Source organism: Canis lupus, chromosome 7, assembly GCF_011100685.1.
Source record: "Canis lupus familiaris isolate Mischka breed German Shepherd chromosome 7, alternate assembly UU_Cfam_GSD_1.0, whole genome shotgun sequence".
Lineage (NCBI taxonomy): Eukaryota > Metazoa > Chordata > Mammalia > Carnivora > Canidae > Canis > Canis lupus.
Genome location: NC_049228.1, coordinates 56,330,914 through 56,349,627, shown reverse-complemented (window position 1 = coordinate 56,349,627; position 18,714 = coordinate 56,330,914). Strand labels below are relative to the sequence as shown.

Genomic DNA, 18,714 nt, shown 5'->3' with positions numbered 1-18,714 from the left:
ATCCTAAGGAATCTACCAAATATTTACTTGAACTCAGAAATCGACAGTGTAAACTACAAAATAGTTCTGAGAGATATTAAATAAATGAATAAATAGTCCATGTTTATATATTGGAATTTTCAGTATATTTAAGATTTCAGTTTACCCTAAGTTAACAGAAATTCAACACAATGCCACTCTAAATCTAATCAAAATCTACCTTTTATGTGGATTTAATAAGTCTAAAATTTATATGCAAAACAACCTAGAATAGTAAAACAAAATTTTAGAACAAGTAAAAGCTGTGTGGCGCATACAGTAGTAGCAGAAATGAAACTGATTTAGACATTGTGATATTGACTTAAGGATAGTCAAATAGGCCAATGAAACAGAATAGAGTCCAGAGCTATATACATGCATATATCTGATCAATTTTTAACAAATCCAGAGCAGTTAAACAGGGTAAAAGAAAATATTTCTCAATAAATTCTGACAGAACAAGTATATTTAATGTATAAGAAAAAATTAACATTGATGCCTATCTCATCCCACAGACAAAATTTGCGACTTAAATATAAAGGTAATACTATAAACTATAACTCTACCACATTGTGTTAAATTAGATTAAAATTCTTTTAAAGGACACAAAAATTTAATGAATCAGAGATGACCAAAATTGAAATTTTCAACTCATCAGGAGATAGTTAAGAAATTTAAATGTAAGCCCCATATTGAAAAGGAATATTTGCAATATATACTTGAGCAGAGGAGAAGGAATAAAAGCAGTAACAATAACATGGAGTTAAGAAGATTTGAAATCTGAGGCTTGGGAAAAGTTTAAAGCAAACTAGCATGATTTAAGCAAAGGAAAAAATATTTATCATAAAACAGTTGAAGATAATGGAACATGTGGTATAAGGCATCCCACCTGCACTGGTAGGATGCCTGGGTGGTTCAGCGGTTGAATGTCTGCCTTTGGCTCAGGGTGTGATCCTGGGGTCCTGGGATTGAGTCCCGCATCAGGCTGCTCTCGGGAGCCTGCTTCTCCCTCTGCCTGTGTCTTTGCCAATCTCTTTGTGTCTTTCATAGATGATAGATAGATAGATAGATAGATAGATAGATAGATAGATAGATAGATAGATAAATAGAACCTACACTGGTTTTAAAACCACAGGGAAAGGAGAAAATTCTAAAGCCATCAAAGGACTCAAAATCAACCAACTGTAGAAAAAAACAAAACAAAACAAAACAAAACAAAACCTGCCTATGAGTGTCCCCTGTCTATCTCTTCAATTAGGTATGTACTGATTCAACCCCTTCAGTGGCCCAGGGGTTAGCCTAGCCTTCCCAGCTACATCAGAGAGACCATTCAAATTTCAGAATCTTGGCAGAGTTCCTTAAGAATGGATTTCACGATATGTATTTATTATAGTCAGAGACACTAGTGGCAGGGAAAGAGGAACATGAATGAAAGAAATATCAGGTAGACAGCAGCATCCCCTCTTTGGTTAAGATTTCAAATATTTCCCATTATTTCAACCACACTTGGCCATTAATAATTATTTAATGTTTATGTAATCCAAAAAGAAAAAATGAACTCCCCTTTACAATCATTCAAATGCTGAACATTTGATTCATAAAATGCAAGATATATTAATGAACATTTACTAAAATTTTTTTTAATATACTTCTAATACTTTAACTTTCTAAACAACTTAAGTAATTATCTGTAACTAGAATTAGAGCAAAGAGAAGAAAGGAAAAAATGACAAAAATTAGAATCACATCCCCATTCAGATAGTAAATGTTAGTCAATGTGTATCTTCACCAGCTTTTTTACACACATACATACACACACATGCAGTATTTTTAGGTTATTGTTGTTCATTAGATTTTAGTAAAATAGAAACATACCATATAATCCTCTACAACTATGCTTAACACTACAGCAAGGACTTTCCTTCAGGTAAATGAACATAAATATATCTCACTCTTTTAAATAACTGCTTATTATTCCATATTGTAGATATACCACAATTTATTCAGCCAGTCGGCTGTATTAAAGAGTTAGGTATTCAGTTTGTTTGTAATGTTTGCTACTAAAAATAGCGCTATGATAAAGATCCTTGTATATCTGTCCATCTGTTGTGCATGTGTGTGTGTTTGCATTTCATTTTTTTAAAGATTTTATTTATTCATAGAGAGAGAGAGAGAGAGAGGGAGAAGCAGGCTCCATGCAGGGAGCCCGACGTGGGACTCGATCCCAGGTCTCCAGGACCCCGCCCTGGACCAGAGGCGACACTAAACCGCTGAGCCACCCGGGCTGCCCGCATTTCAATTTTTTTTTTTTTTTTTTTTTTTTTTTTTTTATGAGAGTCACAGAGAGAGAGAGAGAGGCAGAGACACAGGCAGAGGGAGAAGCAGGCTCCATGCACCGGGAGCCCGATGTGGGATTCGATCCCGAGTCTCAGGGATCGCGCCCTGGGCCAAAGGCAGGCGCCAAACTGCTGCGCCACCCAGGGATCCCCCGCATTTCATTTTTAAAGGAAAGATCCCCAAAGTAGTTGGTTAGGTTTGAAATATTTAATCAACTTTTATGAAATTAATTTCTGAAAAGATTCATTTTCCATACCATACACAGTACTCTACAACCTGCTTTTTATGTTGTCATCAGAAATATAGGACAGTTTTCTAATTTCCCTTTGTTTAGCACTAGATATCATTTTTCTTTTAAATTGTGGCCAGTAATAGATAAGGATGAAATTACCTAATTTTTGCTTTCAATAAATTTTCCTAAATACTTTTGAGATTAAGCAGTTTTCTTTTATTTGGGCTGTTGTATTTTCTTGTCTATGAATCGCTAATTTATAGCTTCTGTTTTTCTAACAAGTATTTGGACATTTTCTTATCATAGGTATATTTTCTTTTGGCACATAATATGAAAGGTCATTATTTTCTTAGAACATTGTTGGTCTTTGGGCCTTTTGATGATAGCTTTTCATACCTAAATTTATAATTTTTATCTCTGAGAATTCTTTTTCTAATATAGCTTCTAGGGTTTGAGTCTTGCTAAAGAATATTGTCCCCAACCAAATTTATACAAATGTTTTCCTAAATTTAATTCTAATATTATCATATTGAATTATATCTGAACCTTCAGCTGACTGGAATATTTCTTTGAATATAATGTGTAATAGAGATTTTGACTGATGTGTATTCACATGGGTAGCCAATTGTGATACCACAGTTAACTGACTAAATGTAATTTATTTTTTCAGTGAATTAAAAAAGTAATCTTTTTCACACATTATATTTCTATTTTTTTAAAGATTTTATTTACTTATTCATGAGAGTCATAGAGAGGCGGAGACATAGACAGAGGGAAAGCAGGCTCCCTGCGGGGAGCCCCATGTGGGAAATGATCCCAGGATCCCAGGATCATACCCTGAGCCAAAGGCAGATAGATGCTCAACCACTGAGCCACCCAGGTATCCCTATATTTCTATTTACACTTAGATGTATTCATGGCTAGTCTTGGGTAAAAATTGTACTGTTTATCTTACATAGCTTTATAATAAATGCTTAATCCCTTTAAGCCTACCATCATTATTTTCTTCGTTATTTTTTGGCAATTGCCAGATTTTTAGTTTTCCACATGAAACGTGAAATCCTTTTACCCATTTGGAATACATAAAATTCATAGGGGCTCTGTTTAAGAAAATAATTAGATTTACATATCTATCTTTTTAGATTTGGTTTTATGCATCTCAATTGTATTTTATAAATGAATGTATATATGTCATACACAATTCCCTTAAAGTTATCCTAAGCATTTATTTGTAGCTTTTTGCTCCAACACTGCATGAATTATTTTTATGATTAGCAATCTTGAGCATTTATAGATTGTATAGAAAAAAACATTAATTTTTATATATTTACTTTATATCTAGCCAGAATACTAATTTTTCATAAATTTTAGGAATTTTATTAATCTTTATTTTTTTTTTACTTCTTAAAGGATTGATTTGAATTTTTTTTTTTATTGGTGTTCAATTTACCAACATACAGAATAACCCCCAGTGCCCGTCACCCATTCTTTATTTTTTTTTTTAAGTATGGAATCAGACCACTTACAACTGAAGAGAGTTTGATCTCTTCTCATGTAGATTTTCTTTTCTAATTGCATTAGCCAGGACCACCAAACAATACTGAGTCATAGAAGAGATAGTGAATCATCCTGGATGTTCTGATCTTTAGAATTTAGTTAATGCTTTTCTTTGACTTTTTGAATATGGTCTTTATAAATTTAATAAATTTTTATTCATATTTCAATATTTTATTAAAAGTAATTGCTACATTATAACAAATATCTTTTTAATGCCTCATGACATAAACAAATATTGAAATAATAAATTTTGATGAAAGATCTCTTGATATTAAATCATCTTTGTGTTTCCAGAATAAACTTTATTTTATTCTCATTGTTTTTTATTTTTTTTTAATTTTTTTTAATTTTTTTTAATTTTTTTTATTTTTTTTTTCTCATTGTTTTTAAATTCACTTTCCTAGTTTTAACCACTGAGCCACCCAGGGATCCCATACTTTCCTAGTTTTAATTTGCAAACATTTCATATAGAACTTCTGCATCTGTATTGAAGATTGAAATCAGTCTTTTGTTTGGAGTTAGGGAATTAGCATTTAACCACTTTCATAGACTGAACTGAAAAATATTTTTTATTTTTCTATAGGTGTGATCTAGATTAAGTAACAGGATTTATTTTCAATAGAAATGAATATAGGGATCCCTGGGTGGCGCAGCGGTTGGGCGCCTGCCTTTGGTCCAGGGCGCGATCCTGGAGACCCGGGATCAAATCCCACATCGGGCTCCCGGTGCATGGAGCCTGCTTCTCCCTCTGCCTGTGTCTCTGCCTCTCTCTCTCTCTCTCTCTGTGACTATCATAAAAAAATAATAAATTTGGTTAGCTTAAAAAAAAAAAGAAATGAATATATATGAGAATTTATTAGTGATATGGGTGACATTTCTTGCTAGGGAAATAAATATTATTCAATAAGTGGGTAATCATTAGAGAAACAATTTCACTGTTTAGGTATTTTTAGTGGATCAAAGATTTAAATGTCCAATAAATAAAACCGTAAACATTCTAGAGATAGACATGAAAGAAGGGTAACAATTTTTGTTCTATCCTCTTTATCTGAAAGAAGAAAAAGCCTTTCAAAGTATCACAATAAAAGAGAAACAAAAAAATCAAAATTGGCAAATTTGATCCCATAAAAATAAAAACTTTTCATGGCAAAAACTGTCTTCCTGAGAGAGTTCCGTTAGAAAATAGAATTCAATTCAGGGGGATCCCTGGGTGGCGCAGCGGTTTAGCGCCTGCCTTACCTGGGATGGAATCCCACGTCGGGCTCCCGGTGCATGGAGCCTGCTTCTCCCTCTGCCTATGTCTCTGCCTCTCTCTCTCTCTCTGTGACTCTCATAAAAAAAAAAAATAAAAAAAATGTCCTTGTCCTTTAAAAAAAAAAAAAGAATTCAATTCAGATGCACCTATAAGAATTTTTAATGAATGAACGAACTACTTATAAAAGAAGGGTATGTTTGAAAACAACAAAGAAGGGCTGAAGCAACTAGAGACTACCCATGATAGGAAAACACTTCACATCTTGGTTTGAAGGGCATGGAAAGGAAATAATCTTCCTGGAGACCAGTAAGAGCTTGAACCATAAAGTAGTGACAGGCCATTAGTAAAGATGCAACTAATGCAGGAATGTATTTCAAAGCAGAGAAGGAATATCAAAAAGATACTCCAACCCTTCTGTCTTCCTGACTTCTTGTGATAGGCAGACTTCTTAGAGAGCCTTCAATGATCCATACATCCTAGATTTCACATCTTTGTGTAATCACCTCCCTTTTGCTGCCAATGAATAGAATATCATAAAAATGTGATAATTAAGTTTCAAAACATTTTAACTTCTTTATTTCTAGTCAAATCTCCTATATTGCATTCTCCTCTTGCATACCTTAATGAAGCAAGCCACTATGTGGAAAGGAACTGAGGGATGCCTGCAGACAACTGCTAGTGAGAACTAAAGTCCAACAGTCCTCAAAGAACTGAATCCTACCGGGATCCCTGGGTGGCGCAGCGGTTTGGCGCCTGCCTTTGGCCCAGGGCGTGATCCTGGAGACCCGGGATCGAATCCCACATCGGGCTCCCGGAGCATGGAGCCTGCTTCTCCCTCTGCCTGTGTCTCTGCCTCTCTCTCTCTGTGACTATCATAAATAAATAAAAATTAAAAAAAAAAAAAAAAAAAGAACTGAATCCTACCAATGACCACATGAGCTTGGAATTGGATCTCCCTCTCAGTAGAGCTATAGTCCCTTGGCCAACACTGACAAAATGTCAAAGACAATGAAACAGAGGACCCAGTTAAGTCACATCCAGAATTTTGTGTATTTTTTTAACTGCTAAATTTTGAGGTTAATGTTAAATAATTACAAATAACTTATAAAGATTTTGGTACCTGGAAATGGAGTGCTCCCATAACTAATACATAAAAATGTGAGTGGCTTAGGAACCTCCCAGTAGTAACAACTAGATGGATTTTGATGAACATAATAGAGAAATTGTAAATTGCCTTGAACAAATTGTTAGAATAAACATGCTTCTAGTGAGAGTTCAAAAGGAAATGAAAAATATGCATTGGAAATTGGAGGATGGAGGACCCCAGCTACAAGGGGCGAATGCCTTTCAAACCTCTGTTTGGTTTATCTGTTAATGTTCCATTGGCCAAAGCAGATTCATTGAATGAAGAAATAAATTCCACTTATCATGGGAGAAAAGGAATGTGTGTCCATTTTTTATTCAGTCATGGCTAACTATAAATTTCACATCCCTCCCACTTGCAAAACATGCAATCAATCATCATCAATCCAAGATCCCAAATGTCTCATCCAGTATGGCATCAATGTTGTAGCTTAGGATCTTATGATCTGAATCAAATCTAGATACAGTTCTCTGGATGTGGCTTTTGATCCATAGGCCTATGAAATAAAAAGACAGCCTGTCCCCATACATTTAAAATGCAATAGTAAAATGGGAATAGAATAATCATTAGAGAAACCCCTTTCAAAATGAGAGGTATGGAAGGTGCTAAGCAATCCCTGGTCCATAACAATTCTGAAATCCACCTGGAAAAATATTGCGAAGTTCTCATTACTCTGGGGACACAGAATCACAATTAAGCCCTGGTTCTGCTCCATAGAAATGCCTCTCTAGTGTTTTATTCTATTTGTGTCATAATTTTGCCCTCTGTGCTCTTTAAAGTCAGCCCTCTGAGATGTCCTTCCTTCCTATTAACAATTGCATAAGAATTAGCACATGTTTGCATATGAGAAGATTTGAGTTCATTTTAGTCCAATTTGGTAACCTTCTTGCTAGAATAATTTCCTAAATAACTTTGTAAGCTTTCTATATATTAGATTATTTTCAGATTAAATTCCTCTCAATCAGACAAAAGCTGTACCCACAATTCTTTTAAAGACAAGCTTTAAAGTTATATCTTTAAAAGGTAGATTTTTCGTTATCTTTCTTATATAATAAAAGTAAATGATCTAATCAGATTTTATCTTTGGTTTATTTTTTTAAAATCTGCTTTATGGAAATATAATCTACATACACTCAAATGCATTTTCACCTTGCCCTGTTAATGGACAGAATAGGCTCAGCAGCTGGAGGAAGCCCTCAGGCAAAGATAAGAAACTTCTATTTATAAGAAAAAGAAAGCATTTTTCCTGTTGGCTTCTCTTCTGCCACTGACCCCTGAGCTCAAGCCAGGTACAAGAAAAACTAAGTCCCATACTTGCCTTCCCATTCAGACTTGGCAGCATCATATAAAATAAAGGACTAAACCAGTTCCTGAGTAGTTGCAATAGTTCTTCAGAGAGCAGTTAAGAAGGAGATTACTGGATATGGTGTAGATTTGTTTTTCTCTGCTCTTCTCTGCCAAGTACAACTAAAAACTCTAAAAATTATAGAAGAGGCAACCAACAGAGAACTCTGAAAGATGTGAAGAGAAAGGCAAATTAGCTAGGGACCCCTAGGCTTGAGGAACAACACAGTAGCAGGACATCATATTGACCCTCTCTCCAAATTAAGAAGGCAACTCAGTTCTAGTATTTGTGATCCTCAATCTTACAACAGGCTGTGGCCCAGAGAGGTTAATTATTCCCCTAAATCAAACCAACACCACCACCAGGCTAAGCTAATACCACTGGCAAGAGTGATTGAGAGCCCTACTGACAGTAGCAGACAGGGGAAGTACAGTTGTTCTCCTGACAATACCTCCCCCACCAAGAGACACAAGGTGACCATGGAGCACTGGAAAGGGGGATCCTGTCACAACAAGTACCTGGCCCAGAAGTGCTCTCCATCTCTCATCTTTCACAGGCCGGCAAGCCCCACCACAGTAAATGTCGGGCCCAGGAAGAGCTCTCCTTCCTGACTGGCTGAGAATCCTCTCCCCAACAAGAGGCACTGGGGCAGTGGGGTGAAGGTAGAGGGGAATGAATCCCTCTACAAAAGTCACTCAACCCAGGAAGTACACCCTGCTTGGGAAGGCACCAATGAGCCTAGTTTGTGGAAACTTCTACTTTCTCAAATAGCATTAATCAATAAATCAAGCATATAAAAATAGCACTGCAAAGGCTCTGATATTAAACTTCCTTTGGGACCACACCCAAGAAATTAGGCCAAGACATGCATATAAACAGGATGACTCTCTGCCATTATACAAAAAACTTAACAAAATCACAACTTGAATGAGGAAATACAACAAACTAATGCCAATATTCAGATAAATCAGATGTTGGGATTTATGAGAAGGATTTTAGAGTGGCCATCATGAAAAGGTTTCAATAAGCAATTACAAACTATCTTGAAACAAATAAAAAATTGGAAACATCAACAAAGAAATAGAAATTATGTTAAAAATTATAGAACTGAAAAATACAACAAAAATCAACTAGCTAGATGGGCCAATAGTAGAGTGACAATGACAGGATAAGATCAGTGAACTTGGAGGAAGATCAATAGAATTTACTCTTTCTGAACAACAGAGAGAAAATCACCAGAACCTGAAGGACAATAGCAAAAAATACAGCATTAACATCATTGCAGTTCCAAAACGGAGGAGAAAGTGAGTGGAGATAAAAAAGATTTTAAAAGTACAAATGGCTGAAAACTTCCCAGATTGGCCAATAGATCTTTACATTAAAAAAGCTGAGTAAAACCAAATAAGAGAACCAAAAGAAATCCATATGAAGACACCATGTAAATAAACTTTGAAACATTAAATCAGAGGAAAAAAAATATTGCAAGTATGCAGATCAAATTGACACATTAACTTCAGAACACCCATTGGAATCCAAACAGTGGATTTCCCGCCTGAAACTGTGAAGGCCAGAAGATAGGAGCATAACTATTAACTGTGAATTCCATATGCAGCTAAATTACCCTTCAGGGGAAGGGAAATTAAAGACATTCTCAACAAAGAAAGACTAAAGAATTTGTCACAAGCAAACCTATCCTTAAGGAATAGCAAAAGGAAAGTCTTTAAAATGAAAAGAAATGATCAAAGGAATCTTGGGGCAATAGGAAGATAACAAATGAAGAAAGAACAATGGAAAGTGCAGCAATATAGGCACAGACTATCTTCCTCATGAGTTTTATAAACCATATCTGATGACTGAAACAAAGATTACGCTAGCTGATAGTCAAGATAATGATATTTAAGAGTGGAGAACGTACATACTGATGGTTGCAGAAGGGAGTGGGGGGATGGGGATATGGGCAGAATGGGTGAAGGGGAGTTAGAGGTACAGGCTTCCAGTTATGAAATGGATAAGTTACAGGGAGAAAAGATCCAGCATAGGGAATACAGTCGATGATATTAATACAGTAATAGTGTTGTATGGTGACAGATGGTGGCTACACTTGTGGTGAGCAAGCATAACAAATACTTGTGGAATTACTATGGTGTACACCTGAAACTACTGTAACACTGTGTGTCAACTATACTTCAATAAAAAATAAAATAATTTTTAAAAAGTGGGGAAGGTAAAGGGACCCAGATGGAATTAAGGTTTTCACATTTTACTCAAAGTGTGGTAAGGTGGTGTGGTAAGGTGGTGTGGTGGTAAGGAGGCATTAGGTGGTGATAAAAAGGAAACAGGAAGGATCCTTGTGGTATTGTAGCTGTTCTATACTTGATTGTGATGGTGGATACATGAACCTACACATATGATAAAACTGCACACACAAACACACAAAGGAGTACAAGTGAAACTGCAGATATCTGCAGAATAAGATTTGTGAATTGCATCAATGCCACCATTCTGATTATGATTTTATACTATAGTTTTGTAAGATATTACCATTGGGGTAAGGGATACATGAGATCTTTGTAGTATTTCTTACAAGTATATGTTTATCTATGATTATCTGAAAATAAAAAGTTAAAAATAAAAACATTACCCTGTCATGGCCCCGAAAATCTTATAAATACCATTCCATAGTTTCCTCCTTTTTAAACACCACTAAAACTGACAAGACAGTGTTCTTGCTGTATTAAATTTAATAAACTCAGTTTTGCTTAATTAAAAAGAAAAGAGGGAATCACTGATGTGTATACATGCCCAAGTTTCCAGAATTGCTCAAATTTTTATTAAATTATTTCATATTTTCTACTAGTCACCAGCCACAAAGTTTACATGTTTAACTAAGTGAACAGTCCTGTAGAATAGTTGTGTCACAAACATCTTGGAACCTCAGCTGAGTCTTAGGGCTTTTAAGTAAATAGTTTTAACTGCTCTTCTTAAAAGTGGGAGTTTTCTTGATCATCAAAGCAATGCTTTCTTGAACCTCCTCACATAATAAAGTGTTTGGCTCTGTATCTCCACACTCAATCACAAGAACTATTCTTCATAATGCAAAGGATATGGTAGTTAATAAAAAATATATATAGCTTTCATGGTTAGGCCAACAGTCCACAATATCTACAAAACATTCTTTTTTATCCAATTTTGCTTTATTTTCCAAACTAAATGCAATCTGTGAGGTGGGAAAAGGATGCAGAGAACTTGAAATTTCCCTTTTGATCTTTCAAACTGATAATCCAGTTTCTTAACAGGTTCTTTAGTATAAGTTTATGTACCAAGAGGCCATCTCTGTCATTGGAGTTACTGGAGAGAGTCATTGGAACCCTATTCCCTTTTCATCCAGTGGTCTCTACATTCCTTTACCACCTTTGTTCCTCTGTGTTTGGAAACCCAATTTTTATAGTCGGCCACCATCTTGAGGGAGATTTTGACTTCTATGAGTAATCAATCTATTATACAGATATTTTATACCTGCGAAAGGCGGTGGGCTTCTCCTTCTCTTTCATGCTGAATACATCTAATGCCTCATTTATCTTCACAAGGATAAGAAGTTACCGTTGTCTTGGGATGTGCCTTCCTTAAGAAGGGAGTAGGAAACAGAAAAAAAAAATATCATTCCCTAATTACACATATTGGTTTATCCTTTAAATAGTCAACATTTGTCTGAAGAATGTTTCATGATCAACTAAAACATCAGTTAGTTACGTCTCACACACTTAACTAGAAATTTAAATGACTATGACTTTTTAAGCAAAACATAAAATGTGGGTTTTACAACCACAACAGCAAAATAATTAAGCAATGATAAGTTTACAAGGCTATTTATAACTTTGAGTTTTGGCACCAAATAGAAATATAACTCCATAGGCAGCTTGGGTGGCCCAGCCGTTTAGTGCCACCTTCAGCCCAGGGCACGATCCTGGAGTCTCCGGATCGAGTCCCATGTTGAGCTCCCTACGTGGAGCCTGCTTCTCCCTCTGTCTGTGTCTCTGCCTCTCTCTCTCTCTCTCTCTCTCTCTCTGCCTCTCATGAATAAGTAAATAAAATCTTTAAAAAATATATAACTCCATGAATTTCATGTTACAAATATAGTAGAGAAGAGGCAGGATCAAATATGTTTGTATTGATTTTACATACTTAAAGCAATTTATGTAATCCAAGTTAAGAGTAAAACCTTGTGAATCTACAGGAACTAGAATTGAGTGTTGCTCTGAAACGAGATGTGAAATTAATTAAATAAGGAGGCTTTAGGTTGAAGTGGCTTCAATGTCTTGGTAGCCTACATAAACAAACCAAAACCTGAGATTCTAATGCATCAAGGTTAAGAAATCAAACGCTAAGGACAACCCATCACAAAAAGCCAAATAGGCTTTCCCAAATAACATTTGGGGATCTCCCAAATGATTTCTTTGCTTTACTTCTACTACTTCTGTAAAACTTTTTCCCCTAGCTCCTCCCAGTGGAGTGCTCCTAAACATTTCTGATTTGGAATTTGATTCCAATAGATTTTTGCAAAGATAAACTCTTAAAAATTTTAATATGCCTCAGTTTATCTTTTAACAGAATTGTTTGTAATTCTTAAAGTCCCCAGAAGTGTTACTTTGGGCTTATCTAATGGCAGCAATGGTAACTGCCACATAGTAAATAGTAAAATAAAATAATAAAGATAGAATGAGCTCCAGTTATACTCAAAGTCAAAGCAAGTTCTGTTCAACAGGAGACAAGGGAAGAGCTTGGTTTAAGAGTTAGGCAGGCCTGAGTTTGAATCTAATTTGGCCAAAGCTTCCATGACCTTTGCCAAATTATGTAATTTCTCCAGGTTCCTAATCTATAAAATGTGGCAATTACAGTATCCCTCTTGTATGGTTATGAGTAATAAGTTATTTAACACATGCAGAGCACCTAAGACATTCCTAGCAGATAGTGTTTCATAAGTGTTAGCTCATATTTTGTTATAATTCTTATTTCTATTTCCCTCCTCCTATTTCTCCCCTTCCCTTCTAATAGAGTTACTAAGACTTAATGTATGGCTCTCCTCTTCCTTACTATTGCCTTTCTAAACCCTAACCTTCTACCACAAGGTAGCTGGAGGCTGTCATCCCCAAATGGGTTTACTGCCCATCAGCTCAGTGTTTACACAGCTGGCAAACCTAGTTCTGCAGCCAATCCGTATCACTCAGAGGTCTCCCTTTCTTAATATGGGGCAGATACGGTTCATGGCATTTTGCCTTTAAGATCCTATTCCATTCTCCCACGCTGAACTTCACGCCAACAGCCTACCAAGACTCTGCTGGATTGAATTCCTTGGTTAGCAGGAAAATTTTTCACTCAATGCTCAATGTTTAGTCTCTAATCATTTTCATTTTTTTCTGTAACAGTTTGTGTAGTAAATCATATTCTTAGTGTATTTCATTTATTTTTCTCCTTGGAAGCTGTATTAGATTGGTATTGCTACTATAACAAATTTTCACAAATTTGGTAGTTTAAAATGACACAAATTTATATGCTCACAGTTCTGGAGGTCATAAGTCTGAAATTAATTTCACTGGTCAAGGTGTTGGCAACACTAGTTCTTTTGGGAAGCTCTGAGGGAAGAATAAATTTCCTTGCCTCTTTCAGCTTCTAGTAACTGCCTGTATTTCTTGTCTTGTGGTCCTTTCTTCCATGGTCAAAGTGTGTTTCTCTGTTTCCATCATCACAGTCTTCTCCCCTAGTTTGAACTACTGCATGCCTCTTACATGGACCGTTATAATCATAAGGAACCAGGCTGGATAATCCAGGATTATCTCTGTATTTCAAGAATCTTAATTCAGTCACATCTGTAATGTCCCTTTTGCCATATAAGGTAATATTAACAGGTTCTAGGGATTATGAAATAGACATATTTAGGTGGCTATTATTCAGCCTACCATAAAAGTGGTTCACCTAATAGAATAAAAGGAAAAAAAATGGGAGGAAGCAAGGTGGAAGGGAAGGTGGAGGGAGGGAAAATTGAGAAAGAGAAGGAGAAGAAGGGAACAATAAGGGAGATTTTTCATTAAAGAATAAAGTCAAGTTGTACACAGCTCTTCTTTGGTGAAGCATATCCTCATAGCCAGATGTATATCCTGTTTAAAAAAGAGATGTGATTTGCAGATAAACTTTTGGGACTACATCAAAATACAAAGTTTCTACACAGCAAAGGAAACCATCAACAAAACTGAAAGGCAACTTACAGAATGAGGGAAAGTTTGCAAATTACATATCTGATAAAGAGTTAGTATCCAAAATAAATAAAGAATTTATAAAACTCAACACCTCAAAAACAAATAATCCAGTTTAAAAAATAGGCAGAAGACATAAACATCCATTTCTCCAAGGTACACAGATAGCCAACAATACATAAAGAGATGCTCATCATCACTTAACCATCAGGAAAATGCAAATCAATCTATAATAAGCTATCACCCTCATTTCCATTAGAATGGCTAAAATCAATAACACAGGAAACAAGAGTTATAGGCAAGGATGTGAAGAAAAAGGAATATTCATGCTCTGTTGATGGGAATGCAAACTGGTGCAGCCACTCTAGAAAACAGTATGGAGGTTCAAAAAGTTAAAAATAGAGAGGCGCCTGGGTAGCTCAGTCAGTTAAGCATCCTACTCCTGATTTCAACTCCGGTCATGATCTATGGGTTGTGAGATCAAGCCCCACATCAGGCTTCATGCTGGGCATAGAGCCTGCTTGAGATTCTCTCTTTCACTCTCTCTGCTCCTACCCACCCCTTCTCTCTCCCTCTAAAAAAAAAAAAAAAAAAAAGAAAAGAAAAAAGAAAAAACAAAACTACCTAATGATCCAGCAATCACACTACTGAGTACTTATGCAAAGAATACAAAAAAACACTAATTTGAATGGATACATGCACTTTTATGTTTATAGCAGCACTATCTACAATAGCCAAGATATGGAAGCAGACGAAGTATCCATTGATTGATAAATGGATAAAGATATGGTGTATATATATATATATATATATATATATATATAATATTCAAACATAAAAAAGAATGAATCTTGCCATTTGCAATCACATGGATCAAGCTGGAGAGTATAATACTAAATGAAATAAGTCAGAGAAAGACAAATACATGATTTTATTTGTATGTGGAATTTTAGAATGAAAACAAATGAGCAGAGGGGAAAAAAGAAAAATAGACAAGTCAAGAAACAGACTTTCAGTTGTAGAGAACAAACTGATGGTTACCAGAGGGGAGGTAGCTGGGGGATGGGTAAAATAGACGATGAGGATTAAGGAGTGCACTTGTGATGAGCACAAGGTGATGTATGGAAATGTTAAATAACTATACTGTATACGTGAAACTATTGTAATATATAACTGTATGTTAACTAACTGGAATTAAAATAAAAATGTGGGACACCTGGGTGGCTCAGCGGTTGAGCACTTCTCTTTGGCCCAGGGAATGATCTGGAGTCCTGGGATTGAGTCCCACATCAGGCTGCTGGCATGCAGCCTGCTTCTCCCTCTGCCTGTGTCTCTGCCTCAATCTGTGTCTTTCATGAATAAATAAATAATAAAATCTTCTTTAAAAATGTAAAAAGCCAGGGAGAGAGAGAGAGAGAGAGAGAGAGAGAGAGAATGTAATTTGCTGACATAAAGGAAGAAACGGGAGAATGGTAACACAACACAAAATCTTTAAGTTTAAGAACCACAATCAAGAAGAGTGTGAGTTACTTAGGAAAGAATTTTGCAATGACCCCACTTCAGAATGAAGGGGAAAATAACAAGTCCATTTTGTTATGGCTGAAGTGAAAACCTGAATGCAATAGCCCATCATGTAATTCTTTTCCTATCTGTTCCTGCAGCTCACAAACAGCCATCTGGAATAAGCCTGATTGATCATATTGAGAGAGTTTAGTGGAGGAGAGTGCCACCCTCTGCTTGGTTTCAGCAATAACAAATCCAACGGGATGCTACAGGGAAGTATTGTTATATTGTGTTCCAGCTATGTCAACACTGGGTTGTTTGATAACAACCAATATTAAGAGATATAAAGGGGTATAAAAGCAGTGGGTAGATTCACATTCTGGGTATAATTTTCTTATAAAATATTAATTCCTTTTTAAATGGTCAGGCAGAGAAAAACTTAAAGTTCAACAAAAGTAATTACAGTATATTAATTTACTTACTGTAAATCGTGGCTAGAAATTATTTTTAAGCTGGTATTTTTAATAGAGTAACTGTTAATTATTCATAATACATAGGTATCTGATTTGGACTATCTTGTCATGTCATTAAATTAATCATGAATATGTATTTGTGAAGCATTTTCATATCAAATGATTTACAGATGCTTCTGCAAATGCCTGTAATGGAGTCTTTCACTAACATTGCTGAGCTAAATGCATTTTCAAGAAAGAAATCTTTAAAATAACATAGGATGTAAGCAAAATAAACCAAATTTTAACATGGAAACTTATTTAATAAGGATTATGAGAAAAATATTCATGAAGCACAAAATGAAAAGACTATTATTCAAATAAAACAGAAACAGCTTCTATTTCTGTATACAGACAAATGCCATGAAAGGAAAAACAAAACATTTGAAAGGGAAATAAAACAGCTTCAGGTTTTCCCTCTTATATTTCCCTCAATATAAACAATAGTATAACTTCTAGAAAGTTAGGAGAGTTATTACTATTTAATGCAACCAATAGTCACATCTATTAATAGAATGGAAATAGGAATTGGGTAGTTGGAAATCACACACACAGTGTTACAAATTTCAGTTAATTTAATACTATTTGAGAAATGGACAGAATAAATAATTAGAATCTGTACTAAACTAACTCTCTCTAATTTAAAGCATTTAAATTATATTCATTGTAAATCAATTTATTTCCAGGAGCCAAAAATAAAGGAGAGGATAAAATAGAGATAACATCTTTCAGAAAATGTAACAAAATCCCCAAAATGTGTAAGCTCTATACCTTTATTTCCTTCATTCCTCAGTCAAGTATTTATCGAGAACCTATTCTATGAATAATTACAAGATGAGATATCTTGTTAAATCCTGCTCAGTGCAATCATACAGTGCACCACGAGGTAGCTATCTCCCCTGGATTACCTTTAGTCAAAATCATAAAATATATTGAACTGAAATATTGCGAGTACTATCTCTCACTATCCAGAGACCAAAATCCTGAGGTTTCTTGGTACCTTCCTCCACTCAGGTCAGGACACAGGCTCAGGAAGTTTCCTGAAGGCCCTTCCCAAATCCAGCATTTGTAAATTTGTCCCCCTTTTATTCAAGGTCTTTCTATGTCACTGACTAGTTAACTGGGAAGATTAATTCCAGCTGTGAGGTGGTAAAGACAGATAATACTATGCTTGTTAAATTGCAGTCTGGACTGGGAGGGCAGCCAAAGCCACAGGACAAATATGGAGCATTAGCATTGATTTTAAGCACTCTCCAAATACTTCCATATACATAATCTTGATTTTGCCCTAGAAAAATCTTGTTAAAGACAATGATTTATTTTTTTTGAATACCTGATTTCAAATTGTATTACCTTAAATATAATGCATTGATATTTCTCTTTGTAATATTCATGTATTGCAAGCTGAGAACCAAAATTGTTTCAAGAAATTGTAGGATTATTATTTAGCATAAAGTTTCTATTATTTTAAAAAATCGGAGGTTGTGTAATGGTGGTAACTATGAATTATGAGAAGAAGGTTTTGTTCCAAGAATATCAGGAATGACTGCTGAATTGTATCCTATATTAAGCCAACAGTCAGGAGGTTAATAAAGTCTTAATGAGAAAAAAAATACTAAAAGACAATGTTCAATGAAGAGTGATAATGTAAAGTAGAATAATTTATATTTCTTTTTTTTTTAATTTATTTTTTATTGGTGTTCAATTTACTAACATACAGAATAACCCCCAGTGCCCGTCACCCATTCACTCCCACCCCCCGCCCTCCTCCCCTTCTACCACCCCTAGTTCGTTTCCCAGAGTTAGCAGTCTTTACGTTCTGTCTCCCTTTCTAATATTGCCCACACATTTCTTCTCCCTTCCCTTATATTCCCTTTCACTATTATTTATATTCCCCAAATGAATGAGAACATATAATGTTTGTCCTTCTCCGACTGACTTCACTCAGCATAATACCCTCCAGTTCCATCCACGTTGAAGCAAATGGTGGGTATTTGTCATTTCTAATAGCTGAGTAATATTCCATTGTATACATAAACCACATCTTCTTTATCCATTCATCTTTCATTGGACACCGAGGCTCCTTCCACAGTGTGGCTATCGTGGCCATTGCTGCTATAAACACCGGGGTGCAGGTGTCCCGGCGTTTCACTGCATCTGTATCTTTGGGGTAAATCCCCAACAGGGCAATTGCTGGGTCGTAGGGCAGGTCTATTTTTAACTCTTTGAGGAACCTCCACACAGTTTTCCAGAGTGGCTGCAACAGTTCACATTCCCACCAACAGTGCAAGAGGGTTCCCTTTTCTCCACATCCCCTCCAACATTTGTTTCCTGCCTTGTTAAGTTGCCCCATTCTCACCGGTGTGAGGTGGTATCTCATTGTGGTTTTGATTTGTATTTCCCTGATGGCAAGTGATGAAGAGCATTTTCTCATATGCATGTTGGCCATGTCTATGTCTTCCTCTGTGAGATTTCTGTTCATGTCTTTTGCCCATTTCATGATTGGATTGTTTGTTTCTTTGGTGTTGAGTTTAAGAAGTTCTTTATAGATCCTGGAAACTAG

The 18,714-nt window shown here is 35.6% G+C and overlaps 1 long non-coding RNA gene across 1 annotated transcript in view; it reads left to right on the top strand.

Annotated features, from left to right (window-relative positions):
* LOC111096779 overlaps positions 1-17,731 on the top strand; it is a 77,392-nt gene extending 59,661 nt beyond the window's left edge. The window contains exon 4 of the long non-coding RNA XR_005362525.1: positions 15,798-17,731. This is a non-coding gene — a long non-coding RNA (uncharacterized LOC111096779). The remainder of the gene's footprint in view (positions 1-15,797) is intronic.
* The last annotated feature ends 983 nt before the right edge of the window (positions 17,732-18,714 follow it).